The 15,359-nt window shown below is 42.6% G+C and overlaps 1 long non-coding RNA gene across 1 annotated transcript; it reads left to right on the top strand.

Moving 5' to 3' along the window:
* The first annotated feature begins 218 nt into the window (after positions 1-218).
* On the top strand, positions 219-13,393 carry LOC120519902. The gene is made up of 3 exons (XR_005631694.1): positions 219-855; positions 1,305-1,444; positions 12,834-13,393. It is a non-coding gene; the product is annotated as an uncharacterized LOC120519902 (long non-coding RNA).
* Positions 13,394-15,359: the final 1,966 nt, after the last annotated feature.

The raw sequence follows: 15,359 nt of genomic DNA, 5'->3' as shown, positions 1-15,359 counted from the left end.
TTACCCAGCCCCGAGAGCAGTGTTATCTCCCTGTAGTTGCTGCAAAGTAGAAAGTAAAAGCAGGATTTTAAAGGGTTTTTTTGCAAATTTGGTTTAAGGACAACTCTTGTGTAATTTCTATGAGTCGCCTTGAACCCAGCTGAACATCTCTTCCCACTGACGTTCTCCATCCAGCATTGCAAGAGCTTGAGAGGATCTGAAGAAGGGAATGGAAGAAGATCCCTAAATCCTGGTGCACACAGCTTGAGAACCAAAAAGACTCCAAAAGCTGGAATTGCTTCAAAAGGTGCTTCGACTAAGTCCCAAACACAGGGTTTCAATACTTAGGCTGACATGATATTTCACTTCTTGTTTCTTCATTTTTTTGAAAAAAAATTGCCCCAAATTCTAAAATCTTGTTTTATGTTTTGTCCTTCTGATGTACTGAGTATTGCTTGATGTTGGGGAAAAAAATTATGTTAACACAAGGCTACGACAAAAACAAGATTTGAAAAATAAAGTGGAGGGGCTCTGAATCCTTTGTGAATCTGCCATATGCATTTTAGCAAATAAGCAGAAAGTTGTGTAACAAGTTTTGAAGCCATTAATTAATAACAGCCGTCGCTCGGTTTGCAGACATCGCTCGCGTCGCGCAGAGCTTACCATCACTGCAGATAGTTTTATTTTACGCCCACGTGTGTTTATGCGGAGAATGCTTCACATAATTGCAGCACTTGTGGTTTTGTTTTTTCCCCCCTACTTGTTGACATTGGCGAAAGAGCACATACGCCTTTCATTAGGATGACTGTTTGTGTTGTCTGCAGCATCGGAGTAAACCAACACGAGTACAGAAGGAAGTGTCCCACCGAGGTGCAGGTATGAGGACTGCGCTCTCTGCCGTCCTTCCCTCGCTGTCAACTCAGCCGTAAATGTTAAAAAAAAAAAAAAGTCACCTATTTATAGCTTATTTGATAAATAGCTTTCTTTTTTTAAACTACAGACTAATTGAAGCTATTTCTGGGTTTTCCTAAAGGTCATTTATGTTTATTTTACAATCACTGAACTGTGTACTTAACAAGCACACATGCACTTGATAAGTTGCTCCAGGCGGAAGAGGCACTGAAATGGGACGGGGCTCAAGTTTAGACTTTGGCTGGCCCTCAGTGTCCAAGTGCCATCAGCACCTTTAAATAAACGAGTCCACATTGGCGCTCCCTTGAGCTGTGCAGCAGGGCATGGGCTGGCAATTTGAAAATACGTGTACATTATACACTACTCAATTTTTTTTTTTTTAACCTGTTAACTTTACCCATTTTCTTTACTAGCATTCCATGATGTTTCAGTGTACCCGAAGAAGGAGCTTCCCTTCTTCATCCTCTTCACGGCTGGCCTGTCCTCTTTCACAGCAATGCTGGCTCTTCTGACACATCAGTTCCCAGAGCTAATGGGTGTATTTGTTAAAGCGGTAAGTATCAAGGTCTTCTACAACTACAAGACTGGGAATGGTGGGTAATGTTACAGCAGGTCAAAGTTCATTCATTTTTTCATTCATCTACTGATGCAAAGCTTCAGGCACATTATCAATGATGTTGAGTGTTTCAGGTCTTTTAGATAGATAGATAGATAGATAGATAGATAGATAGATAGATAGATAGATAGATAGATAGATAGATAGATACTTTATTAATCCCAAGGGGAAATTCACATACTCCAGCAGCAGCATACTGATAAAACAATATTAAATTAAAGAGTGATAACAATGCAGGTATAACAGACAATAACTTTGTATAATGTTAACGTTTACCCCCGGGTGGAAGTGAAGAGTCGCATAGTGTGGGGTCTCCTCAGTCTGTCAGTAGAGCAGGACGGTGGCTGCAGTCTGTCGCTGAAGCTGCTCCTCTGTCTGGAGATGATCCTGTTCAGTGGATGCAGTGGATTCTCCATGACTGACAGGAGTCTGTTCAGCGCCCATCGCTCTGCCACGGATGTCAAACTGTTCAGTTTCATTCCTACAATAGAGCCTGCCTTCCTCACCAGTTTGTCCAGGCGTGAGGTGTCCCTCTTCTTTATGCTGCCTCCCCAGCACACCACCGTGTGGAAGAGGGCGCTCGCCACAACCGTCTGATAGAACATCTGTAGCATCTTATTGCAGATGTTGAAAGACGCCAGTCTTCTAGGGAAGTAAGGTTAGAGATAATGGAATTACTAAAATTCAAAAGACTTAGAAAAATGATAGTAAAAATCACATTAGTGCAGACAAAAGGAAATTATTACTCGGTGAACTAACAGTGAAAAGAGATCGAATATATTGTTTGGATTTAAACTTTAAGTCAGAGACTTGTAGATCTTCTAATTCGTGTTTCTTCCCAATTAAGAGGCGAATCCACGAAAATGAAAAGATTTGTTGTTTGGTGAAAGTGAAATTGCGTAGTGTTTGGCAAGCAAAGCAAGCAGGGGGCAAAACCCCCAGGTTTTCCTTAATAATTTCTTCCATTGTTTTTACCTCTGATGCATGTTAAGCTAACTGGTTTATTGCTACTTGGATCAGCTGCATCACTCTTTTTACCAGGCTTCTTTTAACTTCACCTGTTTGAGGTCTGGTACAAATCTTGTAATCGATATTTATCTCACTTCCTATTGTCCAATTGACTTGACATTTTGCACACTTTCTCACTTCCGATGACACTACACTAATCAATAATCAGTTTCACTAATTGATCAATTAATCCATGTTAAGAAATTAAATTGTCATATGAAGAACATGTAAAGATTTCAGTAATAGACAGAAATATTAAATGAAATGTTAAATTATCGATTACAAAATTATACTTAAACAAACCCAAGACTATCCATCCATCCATCCCACTATATCCTAACTACAGGGTCACGGGGGTCTGCTGGAGCCAATCCCAGCCAACACAGGGCACAAAGCAGAAACATACCTTGGGCAGGGCGTGCACACACCCCCGCACACACCAAGCACAATTTAGAATCACCAACGCACCTAACCTGCATGTCTTTGGACTGTGGGAGGAAACCCACGCAGACACGGGGAGAACATGGAAACTTCATGCAGGGAGGACCCGGGAAGCGAACCTGGGTCTCCTAACTGCAAGGCAGCAGCGCTACCCACTGTGCCACCGTACCGCCCCAACCCAAGACTAAACAGTTGAAAATAATATATATATATTATATAAAAACCACTCTTATATTAAGTTAAAAAGTGCATTAAAAAGTAAAAAATAAATCTCTCCTACATCATTTGTAAAATAAAAAGCGTAGGCGCTTTTCATCAGTCAACATTCAAACAACACTTCTTAAAATCTTAGCAAAAGCTCCCACCTTTTATTTTACGAGTGATGTATGATAGACTTATTTTTTACTTTTTAGTACACTTTCTAACTTAATATAAGCGTATTTTTTTATATATATATTATTTTAAGATAAGATTTATCAGCCTCCAATCTTTTGGAATTTCCCCACTGTGCAGAGAATTTTGGAAAAAGAAAATTAACAAGCGCTTATCTCTGTATCCGCTAACTTCCTTTAGCACTCGGGGATAACTTGAGGTCCGTCACTTACATGAGATCCTTAGTACACATGGGTAGCCGGGTCGCACCACTTCATCCCCTTTAAGACTGGCCAAGTCCCTCATTGTCTAATTTAGGTAAAGCAGCCCCAAACCCCAACCGCCCCCCAAGATCTTATAATCTACTTTGGCACAGTGAGCTGGTCAATCTGCTGCTGCGTGTTCCTGCCAAAGCAGCTCTTTAGCTTATCAGGTGAGCAGCAAGGACAATAAGCGGGGGGGTGGCCTGGGGGGCTGGGGATGGGGACTCATGCAGGTGTTCTGCCTCAAGGAAGCTTTTTTCCAGCTGAGGCATCCATAGCTGTTTTTGCCAAGGATGAGAAGACATGAAATAACATGTTAGGCCGTGCTAGCTAGGCGCGTGTGCAGCCAGTGTGAAGGCTACAGAACTTGCAGGGCATTCACCTTTGGTTTTCTTGAGTGTGTGTCTTTGTGCCTTGGAAGACCAGTGAGTTCACTTTTAAAAAAGCATTAAGAGACTTTAATAAAAGACTTCCAAATAAAAACTGTTGCTTTAGTTCTGAGCCTGTGACATACATGGGAGAAAAGTGACAATTTACTATGTGTACATTAATAGATAGATAGATAGATAGATAGATACTTTATTAATCCCAAGGGGAAATTCACATAATCCAGCAGCAGTATACTGATACAAAGAAACAATATTAAATTAAATAGTAATAAAAATGAAAAAAATTAAAATAAAATTAATGTTCGCATTTACTCCCCCGGGTGGAATTGAAGAGTCGCATAGTGTGGGGGAGGAACGATCTCCTCAGTCTGTCAGTGGAACAGGACGGTGACAAAAGTCTGTCACTGAAGCTACTCCTCTGTCTGGAGATGACACTGTTAAGTGGATGCAGTGGATTATTCATGATTGAATACGTATTCTCTCTGCATTTCTGTGAACGTTTTTCTACATTTTCCTCACTTCCCAAAATATGTGTTTGCATTAGGGTGATTGGTGATTCTAAATTGACTTCATTTCAGTTCAGGAGTGTGTGTGTGTGTGTGTAAATGGGGTTTGCAAAAGAGTGATATCCCTACCAGGGCTTCTTTGTTTCACTCAGCCCTTTCAGGATGGACTGCAGCATCCTAAAACCCAGAACTTGATTAAGTGGTATTGAGATTAAGTACGGCGAGTCCTCTGTATCCGGGGGTTCTGCATCTGTGTATTCAAAACTCCCCGGGATTGTAAATATTGGGGGCATCCAGAAAGTTCCAAAAAGCAAAACTTGACTTTGCTACATGCCAAGCAGTACTCTAATTCCACACGAATGAAGTGACGTGTAGTCATATCCTGTTGTAGCCTCCGCCATTTCACAGATTTCACTTGTCATTGGGCTTTATTTTCCTTGCTCCTCTTTTGTTTGCTACTTGTATTGTGTACAGTGTGTGTGGGAGAGAGAGAGAGACAATGCATTTATATTTTGTCTATTTATAATTATATTTGATGTATGTACATACATTTTAAATATTCTTTGCTTACTCTATGTACGGGCAGCACAGTGGCGCTGTGGGTAGCGCTGCTGCCTCACAGTTAGGAGACCCAGGTTCGCTTCCAGGGTCCTCCCTGCGTGGAGTTTGCATGTTCTCCCCGTGTTTGCGTGGGTTTCCTCCCACAGTCCAAAGACATGCAGGTTATGTGCAGTGGCGATCCTAAATTGTCCCTAGTGTGTGCTTGGTGTGTGTGTGTGTGTGTGCCCTGTGGTGGGCTGGCACCCTGCCCGGGGTTTGTTTTCTGCCTTGCATCCTGTGTTAGCTGGGATTGGCTCCAGCAGACCCCCGTGACACTGTAGTTAGGATATAGCGGGCTGGATAATGGATGGATGGATGGATACTCTATGTAAAGTTAATGTCCGAGGTTTCCATCCACTTTGGGTGAATTCTTTCAAGCTCACTGTATAAGCCCTCCACAGATTTTATACTAACAAACTACACATTTGTCATTTCGTTTAAGACGTCTGTTTTATGCAGAGCAGGAGTCATTTTTTCCACCAATGTTCACAGACCTCTGAGTATTTCACTTTTTGCTGACCATATCACAATTCCAGTGGGTCACATTGTTCATATTTGGTCATATTGCCGTTAAATTATTTCAATTGAGCCAAACATTTTGGGTCACCTTCCACAAGCTTCTTACAGTAAGTTTTGGCCCATCCCTTCAGACAGAACTGGCGTTGCTGGCACAAGTTCATAGGCCTCCTTACTGACACATGCTTTTACAAATTAGTGGGCTTTGTGATGTCCACACCAAAACCTCAACCTTGTTTTCCTGAAGCCATTTAGCCCCAACGTTGGAGGTCTGCTTGGGGTCCTTGTCCATTTGGAAGACCCATTTGCATCTGAGCTTCATCTTCCTTGCTGAGCTCTTGAGATTTTTTTTGCACTAGATCTACCCTCATTTTCCTTCCTCATGATGCCAGATATTTTGTGAAGTTGCACCAGTCCCTCCTGCAGTACAGGCCCCTCAACATGATGCTCCTACCCCCATACTTGACAGGTGGGATGTTGTTCTTTGGCTTGCAAGCCTAATTTGGACTTTGGAGAGTTATCAGTGAAGACAGAGTGCATCACTTCACACCATTATTACTCTACATATTGTGGAAAAAAAATGAGACTTGGGGGTCACATAATCATTTAGAGGTAATATATTTATTGTACATAAAGTATTTTGGCATGCATTCCACATTTAAATATGGCATCTACCTTAAAAATAGTATGAAAGGGTTAATATATGTCAAAAACATATTCAAGCATATCAGGAAACCAGATAAAGGTTAAGTGAACAACAAAGAACAAGAAGGAGCTGGGTGATGGTTCAGGAAGTTGGATGACTATCATTTATTGAGTAAGACTTGACAGAGGTCACACACACACACAGACACACACCCAGGAACTCAAGAAGTATTCAAAAGTATTGTAAGGACCAAGAAGGACCGTAGTGAAATGAGACTTTTATTTTGGGGGTATGTATGTGGGTTATACTCTCTGTTGGAAACATCTCATGTCTTTTAACCAATCATAGTTAAGTAATCAGGTGGTGCCAGTCAACGAACCAATCAGCACTGTTATGTAAATTGTCTAAAAATAAGAGAGTGTAATTTTGCTTATTGACCAGTCCATCACAGGCTGCTGTGATGGAGTGTATCGCTCTTTGTGAAGAGAAATAAAAGACGCAGTGGTCAAGCTTCCTCTTGCCTAGTTCTTTCGGTTGATTATTAATGGATATATATTTAAGGTAACGATTTCTTCTACAATAGCTACCTCCCTGGTACAGCTTGACATGCACTACATCGAAGCATTACGCCCAATCGGCCTGCACTTCACATCACTCTTTATGGACAAGCTTCCTCCTGCCTAGTTCTTTGGGTTGATTATTAATTGATATATATTTAAGGTAACGATTTCTTCCACAATAGCTGCCTCCCTGGTGTGGCATGACATGCACCACATCGAACCATTAAGCCCTCCGTGAACTCCAAATCGGCCTGCACTTCACACCAGATCACTCTTTATATCCACCTCCCGATCAGCCTGCAGTTTGCACCACGTCACTCTTTATAGCCACCTTCCCAGTGTGCTGTGACATGCACCACATTGAAGCATGAAGTCCCCCATGATCTCCCGATTGGCCTGCACTTCGCACTGCGTCACTCTTTGTAGCCACCTTCCTAGTGTGTGGTGACATGCACCACATAAAAGCAATAATCTCCCCCATGAACTCCCAGGCACGTCTCACTTGCACCACATCACTCTTCTTTGCACATCCCATATTTTGCATTGAGGTTAACAATTCCTATTGTGTGGTGGGAGCACAACATATGAGAGTGACCTGGGGGCCATAAGTGGCCTCCCGACCTACGTTCTACTAGCACTCATTGGTTCCTTGGTAGAACGTTGCCAGCGGTGAGACAGCGCCTTTTGTTGATCACCCCTCTGCTTTCTCACATTGATCAGCTTTCTCAGGAAGGGCCCCTGAAGGTTTGACTGACTTTTTCTGACTCTATGGACACAATTGTCTCTCTCAGTCACTTAATGTTTGTTATGACCAAGCACTCTGCAGCTGACAGGATTGTGTCAGTGTGGCCCCCATATTTACTGTAAACACCCTGGAATATCCATCTGCTTCATCATGAGACATTTTAATGTTCTTTTTCTCTCCCCAAAACATTTTAAGTTGTAGCCACATCTTGCTGAAAGATCAAAGTCATCTGTTCCCACAAGTAGAGCTTCAATGAATTCAGTTTAAAAAGGGGGGGTCATGGGAATGGGTGGCGCAGTAAAATCTCTGCAAGCATGAAACCTTCACTACAAGCAGCAGAGCAAAACGTTTCATTGTTTAAGAGTCCCGCTGAACAAGATGGCCGAATGACTGTCTGGATGGGAACGGCAGCGTGTGTGCCCTCCTGTTATTGTGTTTTATAGCGCCTTTCGTGTTAATTTTTCTCTCTGTTAGTCCTGCATTAGGATGAACATCTGGAGAGCTTCCATTCATGTTTTTAATATTTCCATTTAACTGAAAAACTAGCAACTCGTGTGTGTACACTGGAATGTGTTATAATTTACCATATGATGCAACGGCCCTTTCTTTTGGGTTCAGAAGATTGTGCTTCCCTCTTTTTCATTTTTTGGATTCATTTTGAAGTGAGTCGACAGTGTTCAGAAGCACAATACAGTAAGACCCTGCTTAACTTGGGGGATGCGTTCCAAGAAATCCCCGTGCTAAACGAAACAGCGCTAAATGAGAGGTCATCTTAACACCTAAATAATGGGGATAGGTGAAACCGGACAGATAATAAATGAGTTTATCATTTCTTTTTTGCTTTATTTTGTAACATGTATAATTAAATACTTTTTTATCTCTCCAAACTGGGATTTCTCATATACAGCAAAAGGTAATCTTCTCGTAGTAACGTTAATACAGTCCTCCGACCTGCAGCTAACTAGCTAGCTCTGGTATTCTCAAAAGATGCCTTCTTCTGGGACTTTGGCTTCTATGACGGTCAGACTTGAAAGGGCGAGATGAGGTGCCCTTACTTGGTGGTTTCTCGGTGCTGTGAGGGAGGTATGAACAAGAAAACAAAGTTAGCGATAGCCCCACTCTCATCTCACTGACTTTTACATACCTGAATGGAGCCCACGGAGGAGTCCACCGACATGCATGTGTATTTAAATAAATAGAAGCACTGCTTTTAAAAATCATAAGATGCCATCTTCTTTGGAGTCACCTTGAAGATCGTATCTGACTCGTCACACAAACGGGCATCCTCTGTTCAGTTTCTGGCTTCAGACAAGAACCACCAGGTTTTATATGATAACATTCTTGCAAGGATTTTGACCTTCCTCTTCATGACTGAGGACTTTCAATCAACAAATCATTCAGCAGAAGTGTGACAGGAAATGCCATAGGGGCTCCTTTATACCAGCAAGAGCAGGACCCCTGCATATGGCCCCACCGTGACTGGGACCTCCGAGTCTGAAGTTTTTCTTTCTTTTTACTTGTCTTCCTTTTTAGTCATTCTGATGCGTGTTAAGATTATCTATCTATCTAATTTAGTGTCTGTCTGTCTGTCTATCTATCAATCATATAGTACCTTTCATGTCTATCTGTCTATCTATCTGTCTATCTGTTTATCTATCTAATATAGTGCCTTTCACATCTGTTAGTCAGTCTATCTATCAATCATATAGTGCCTTTCATATCTATCTGTCTGTCTCTCTCTTCCTGTTATATAGCACCTTTCCTATTTATTTATCTGTCTTATTTTGCTCTTCCGATATATCTGTGATTTATATAAAGTGAACTCATCAAGTATTCAGAGCCCATTCATATTCTGTACACTTTATTGTATGAAATGGATGTTTGATATTTTTACCCATCAGTCTACACTTGGTAATCTAAGTGAAAACGTTCCTTCAGAAAAGTTTGTAAATGTATTAAAAATCCCAAAGTGAAATCTCTCATTTATAAAAGTCTTCGGACCCTTTGCTGCAGCTCTTCCAGTTGCAGTCCTGTTTGCTTTAGTCCTCATTGCGGTGTGTCTAGGAGTTTATTGGACTCCACCTGTGGCAAATTGGGTTGGTTGAACATCATTTTAGAAAGGCGCACGAGTTTACATGTATAGAAGTTCCAACAATTCCCTCTGCATGTCAGGACATAATCCAGTCCATATAGACCTTTAGATTAAATTGTGATGAGGCTTACACAGATCAAGGCAAAGAGATAAAACCATTTATAGAGCTCTGAGTGTTCCCAGGAGCACAGTGGCCTCCAGAGTTGTGAAATGGAAGAAGTTTGAAACCACCAGGACTCTTCTTAGAGCTCATTTATACTTCACGCTCAGAACACGTACGCGCACACATCATGGCTCCCACACGTTCCCAGCATTCATTTGATGTGGCCTTTAAACAGGTCCTCAGAAATTAACGTGATGCGTTTGTGAGTTGCAGCACCAGCAAAAAGTCAGGGGGGCAGCATGATAAAGTCAGAATGTGACGTCAGAGTCTCCGTTTAATATCTACTTGTGATAGAAAGTTGCTTTGGAGATCCTTCGGGATCAATGTGTGCACTTCAATGTTTGATGAGTGTTTTGATGTGCTGAAGCAAAATGCCGACATACAGATGCATTTGTGGTGCTTTTATTTTCAAGCGTCTCATATTCCCAATCGTAATCAAGTCAAGTTGAGGAGCATGCACTGGTACTGCACGTTGCTGCACCCACTACACAATGAAACAACTCAGGATCCCGGTTGGCAACCCCCCAGGTTGACACGCGGTCCAGTCCCACCTTCCAGAAATGACCCTCTATTTGCCTCAGCCAGGAGTTACATGGGCGACCCCTTGGCCTGGTCCAGCCACTCGGGTCTCTAACAATGAGGATCTTACGAGCTGGATCTCCCTCGGGAAAAATGCCACATGGCCGTAGTGCCGTAACTGACGCTCCCTCACAATGCAGGTAAATGTGCCTCATTCAGAACTCCATGAGCAACACAAAGTCAAATCAACGGTACCCAAGGATTTTCCGGAGAGACACAATACCAAAGGAGTCCGGTCTTCGTCTCGGGTCACTGGATAGCATCCATGTCTTGCAACCACATAGCAGACAGGAAGCACCAGGACTCTAAAGATTTGGACCTTCGTCCTTTTGCATAGATATCGGGAGCGCCACACACCCCTGTGCAGCGACCACATGACCCCCCCATGCTCTCCCAATCCGTCTACTGACTTCATAGGAAGAGTCAGTGGAGACATGGCTGAGGTCAGTAAGCCTCTCGACGAGGACGACACTCTCTCTGCAGACAGACACCCTGCTGATTTTTGTGCTCAAGAGGTCATTAAAGGCCTGGATGTTGGTTTTTATCAGGACACTCGCAAGCCCAGACCCTCAGACTCCTCGCTCAGTCTCTCGAGTGCCCCAATCAGAGCCTCCATTGACTCCGCGAAGATCACAGCATCGTCAGCAATGTCAAGATCTGTGAATCTCTCTTCACCAACAGATACCCCACAGCCGCTGGACCTCACAACCTTGCCCAATAAACACCCAGTCTATACAAGCATTGAACAGAGTAGGAGCAGAATACATCCCTAATGAACCCCAATATCAACTGGTAAAAACACAGAGGTCCTGCCTCCACTCTGCACAGCACTCGCAGTACCAGTCAACAGGCTGACCATGATATCCAGCAACTTCGAGGGGATCTCGCGAACCCTCCGGATGTCCCACAGGGCAGCTTGATCAACCAAGTCGAACGCTTTACGGAAATCGACAAAGTGCTGCAAAGAAACTCTACTGATATTCACGTTTTCATTGTAATGACATGATACAATTAAAAGTCTTACATACCATCTTCTGTGCTGGCTGTCTTTATTTTTTTTTTTTTGCACATTCACAACAGCATCAGAATATACGGCCGCGTATTTGAGCCACTGTGAATAAAATTAAGGGCATGGTGAAAAGGTCTATGTTGTGATTAAAGTGGAAATTTCGGCTTAAATCTCGAAATGTCCACTTTGATCTCATAGTTTACTTTATCATTAAAGCAGACCGTCGTATATGTCATCCTAAAACCTACCCAGTTTTTAATCGCTACGCGCTTCTGGGGTTCCTCCTGACCTGACAGCAGCATCACCACACAGAGCACATTACATTTATATTTATTAAGTATAAACCTAGCATTAGAGTTAGTCTTCTGGGCAAGAAGGATGTTGGTCAATGAGGTGACCTAGAAACCCAATGGTCTCTGTAACAGAGCTTCAGAAGTCCTCTGCTGAAATGGGAGAACCTGTTGGGAGAAAGACCATATCTTTCTTGCCAAACAGCATTTAAAGGACTCAGAGTGTGAGGAAAAAGATTATCTAGTCTGATGAGACAAAACCCAAACTCGTTGGGTAGAACTGCAAACATTATTTATGCCTGGCAGAGACCATCACCTACCTGCCTAATATCGTCCCTACAGTGAAGCATGCCATGGATGTGCTTCTCAACAGCAGGGACAGGGAGAGCAGTCAGAAATGAGGGAAGGATAAATGCAGCCAAACACAGAGAGATGTTCGTGAAGAAGACCTGCTCCAGAATGCACGCCACCTCAAACCGGGGATCCGGTTCAGTTTTTAGCATGTCAGTGACCCAAAGCATACGGCCAAGATGGTGCTAGTGTGGCTTTGGGACAGGTCTGTATCGATACCCCAAACATGGCGAGACCCATAGAGGGCAGTTTAAATACGCTTCCCGTCCAGTCAGATGGCACTTGAGGAAGAATGAAACGAACTGCCCAAAAACAGGTGTGCAAAACTTGTGGAGATTTACCCGAGAAGACTCAAAGCTGGAACTGCTGCCAAAGGGGCTTTTACAAAGTAGTCTGAATACTATTAACAGCGAGTATTTTGACTTCTTATAAATTTGTAAAACTTTCTGAAAATATGTTTTCACTTTGTCATTCTGGGCTATTAAGGGCAGATTGATGGGCAAAAATGTCAGTCAATGTGGAGAAAGTAAAGGTGGTCTCTACACCATCTGATTCCACTGTAAGCGTTTTATTTTCCTTATGTTGTTTTCTTTACAGATGTTTTACTTGTATGTTATAGTGATTGTAATGTTATAGCAGTGCCGTTATTTGAAAGGTTCAGTAAAAAGTAAAATGTATTCAAAAATCTTTAGACACCTGAGAAAGAAACTCAGAAGCTTCCATGAGAGAAGCTCTCATCAACGTCACATCTCGCCTCATTTGTCTTCTTCTTCTCTTTTCTTTTTTCTTTTTGCAGTTCTTCAACACTCTCTTTGCACCCGTCCACTTTTTTGCGGAAAAGATTGAAGGATTTTTGCCATCTGGTTTCTTGCCTCAGTTGACCAGAATCTAAGCTCCTGCCCAGCTTCCCTCCCGTCACACTGTGGACCGATGGAGTTGCCACAACACAAGGTCTTGTTCTGCAGGGAGGCTTCCCGCACACCGGCTGGAGTGCCGTCTTCCACCTCGGCTTGTCCCAGAAAATTGTCTGAGCATCCAAGGGTTCATCCTACTTATTCTGAGTTATGAAAAATAAAGTGTGAAAGGCAGCGATTGATCATCTGAGAGCCACGTTTGTCTGAACTTGTGTGTAACAAAAGGTTTGACTTGTTCTTTCTGTGCTGTTAATGATCTGGGATTGACTTGTGGGAATTCTAAGGTCCTTTTTTAACATTTACACTGTCGGTCAAAGTTTTAGAACACCTCAGTGTTTCCTCAAAAGTTAATCATTTGAAATGCAATTAATGACCTAAAATGGTGAACACTTAAGCAGTACCAGAGGTTTAAATTTAAAATTTAGGTTAACAAAAATAAAAAGAGGGCTGCACGGTGGCGCAGTGGGTAGCGCTGCTGCCTCGCAGTTAGGATACCCGGGTTTGCTTCCCGGATCCTCCCTGCGTGGAGTTTTCATGTTCTTCCCTGTGTCTGCGTGAGTTTCCTCCGGGTACTCTGGTTTCCTCCCACAGTCCAAAGACATGCAGGTTAGGTGCCTTGGTGATCCTAAATTGTCCCAAGTGTGTGTGCTTGGTGTGTGTGTGCACACCCTGCGGTGGGCTGGTGCCCTGCCCAGGGTTTGTTTCCTGCCTTGCGCCCTGTGTTGGCTGGGATTGGCTTCAGCAGACCCCCATGACCCTGTAGTTAGGATATAGCGGGTTAGATGATGGATGGATGGATGGAAATTTCAGAATATTACAAATGGGCCTTCTTCAGGGAACAACCAATAAGTTAAAACCTAGAGGAGTTCGGCAGCAATTAAAATAAATGAAGCCTTGCAAGTTGAAGCAAACAATTTGTACAGGTGTCCCAATTTCTGTTGATTACTTAAACCCCTCAGTCTGTCTTGAAGCAGAGTTGGAGCAGAATGTGTCACTGCACCCTCTGAAGTCCTACTTGGACAATACTGGCAAGAAAACAACAATTATCAAATGAAATGAGACAGAGCGTTATTTCCCTTACAAGTGTAGAACTTCATTTAGAAAAACTGCAAAAATAAAATCCAAGCGTCAGTGAGGAGTCCAGTGATGTCCTGCACAATCCAAAGGCGAATGGAGACTCTTGATAGGAAGAGATTGTGATGGTGCAGGTCCTGCTCTTTGCTCCCCACTTCTCTTCTGGCAGCCTCTCAAACCCAACATCGTCGGTAATGTAACAGGATGAGCTTGGCAAATGGGAACAAATCATGACCATAGCAAGGGGATGGGGCAAAATGTACAAGTGCTTTTATTACACACACAAATAAAAACAATATCCAAAAAGAAAGATCAGTGCTCAAAATAAACAGTCCATAAATAAACATCTCTATTATAATAAAAAAATAAAAGTCTTGGGTCGAGACGTGATCCTCTCGGAGAGACACTTTGATGTCGCGCGAGACTAGGAATTAGAAACTTTGGAAGCAAGACCCATGAGACGGTGACTTTTGCACATCACGGCCAACTTACAAACAATTTAAAGCAAGATCATGGACATCTAACCTCTCAGTTGTTGGAATGCTTTTGGCAGACACACTTCATGTACTCCCAGCTCTTAAAAATGTTATACTTTCTAGATGGCACATCAACGACTAAGCGAAGAAGAGAGAGCAGCTATGTGCAAATTCCTGAAAGTAATAATCAGCCCAGACCAAGTGAAATCGAACACATCGTAGGTCCAATCGGGGTCAGAAATTAAAGACTTCATAAAGATGTTCAAAAACGTTGGTGCAGTACACATGCAGAGCAGGTCAGAGAGTATGAAAGCACTAAAATTCGAAAGTATCAAAAATTAGATAGTAAAGATCGCATTAGCACAAACAAACGTAAATTATTACTCTGTGAAATAACAGAACAGCGAAAAAGAGATTGAATACATGGACCTCTGTAAAGACGTAGATATTGTAAGGCTTTAAAGTTTAACTGTTTGACGTCTGAATATTTTTTTCCAAAAAACATAGTTTCTGAAACGCAATAGTTTCACACAGAAATCAACATAAAACGTCTGTTGCTGCATACTGCGGCTGCCAGTTTGCCAAGAATGTGCAGCAGGCTTGCTGTCTTCGTGTGGCAGCAGCAGCGGTCACGGTCGCAGTGCATTGCAATCTGGTTTCTACCTCTTATCATTGTTAAGTGGCAGTGCTCCTGGTGAACATTGCTGTAGGCGTGTCAGCTACATGAATCTGTTCAGCACCACGATAAGCTGGGGACCAGTCAACTAAAGCTGGAACCTCACATTCGTTTTTAATCTCTCGTATTAAAATCGGAGTCCGACAAGTCATAGTTCAGTTCAGAGATAACAGGCAAAACTT

This window comes from Polypterus senegalus, unplaced genomic scaffold, assembly GCF_016835505.1.
Source record: "Polypterus senegalus isolate Bchr_013 unplaced genomic scaffold, ASM1683550v1 scaffold_3996, whole genome shotgun sequence".
Taxonomy (NCBI): Eukaryota; Metazoa; Chordata; class Cladistia; order Polypteriformes; family Polypteridae; genus Polypterus; species Polypterus senegalus.
Note: the sequence above shows the minus strand (reverse complement) of the source record. Positions and strands in the feature narration are given on the sequence as shown.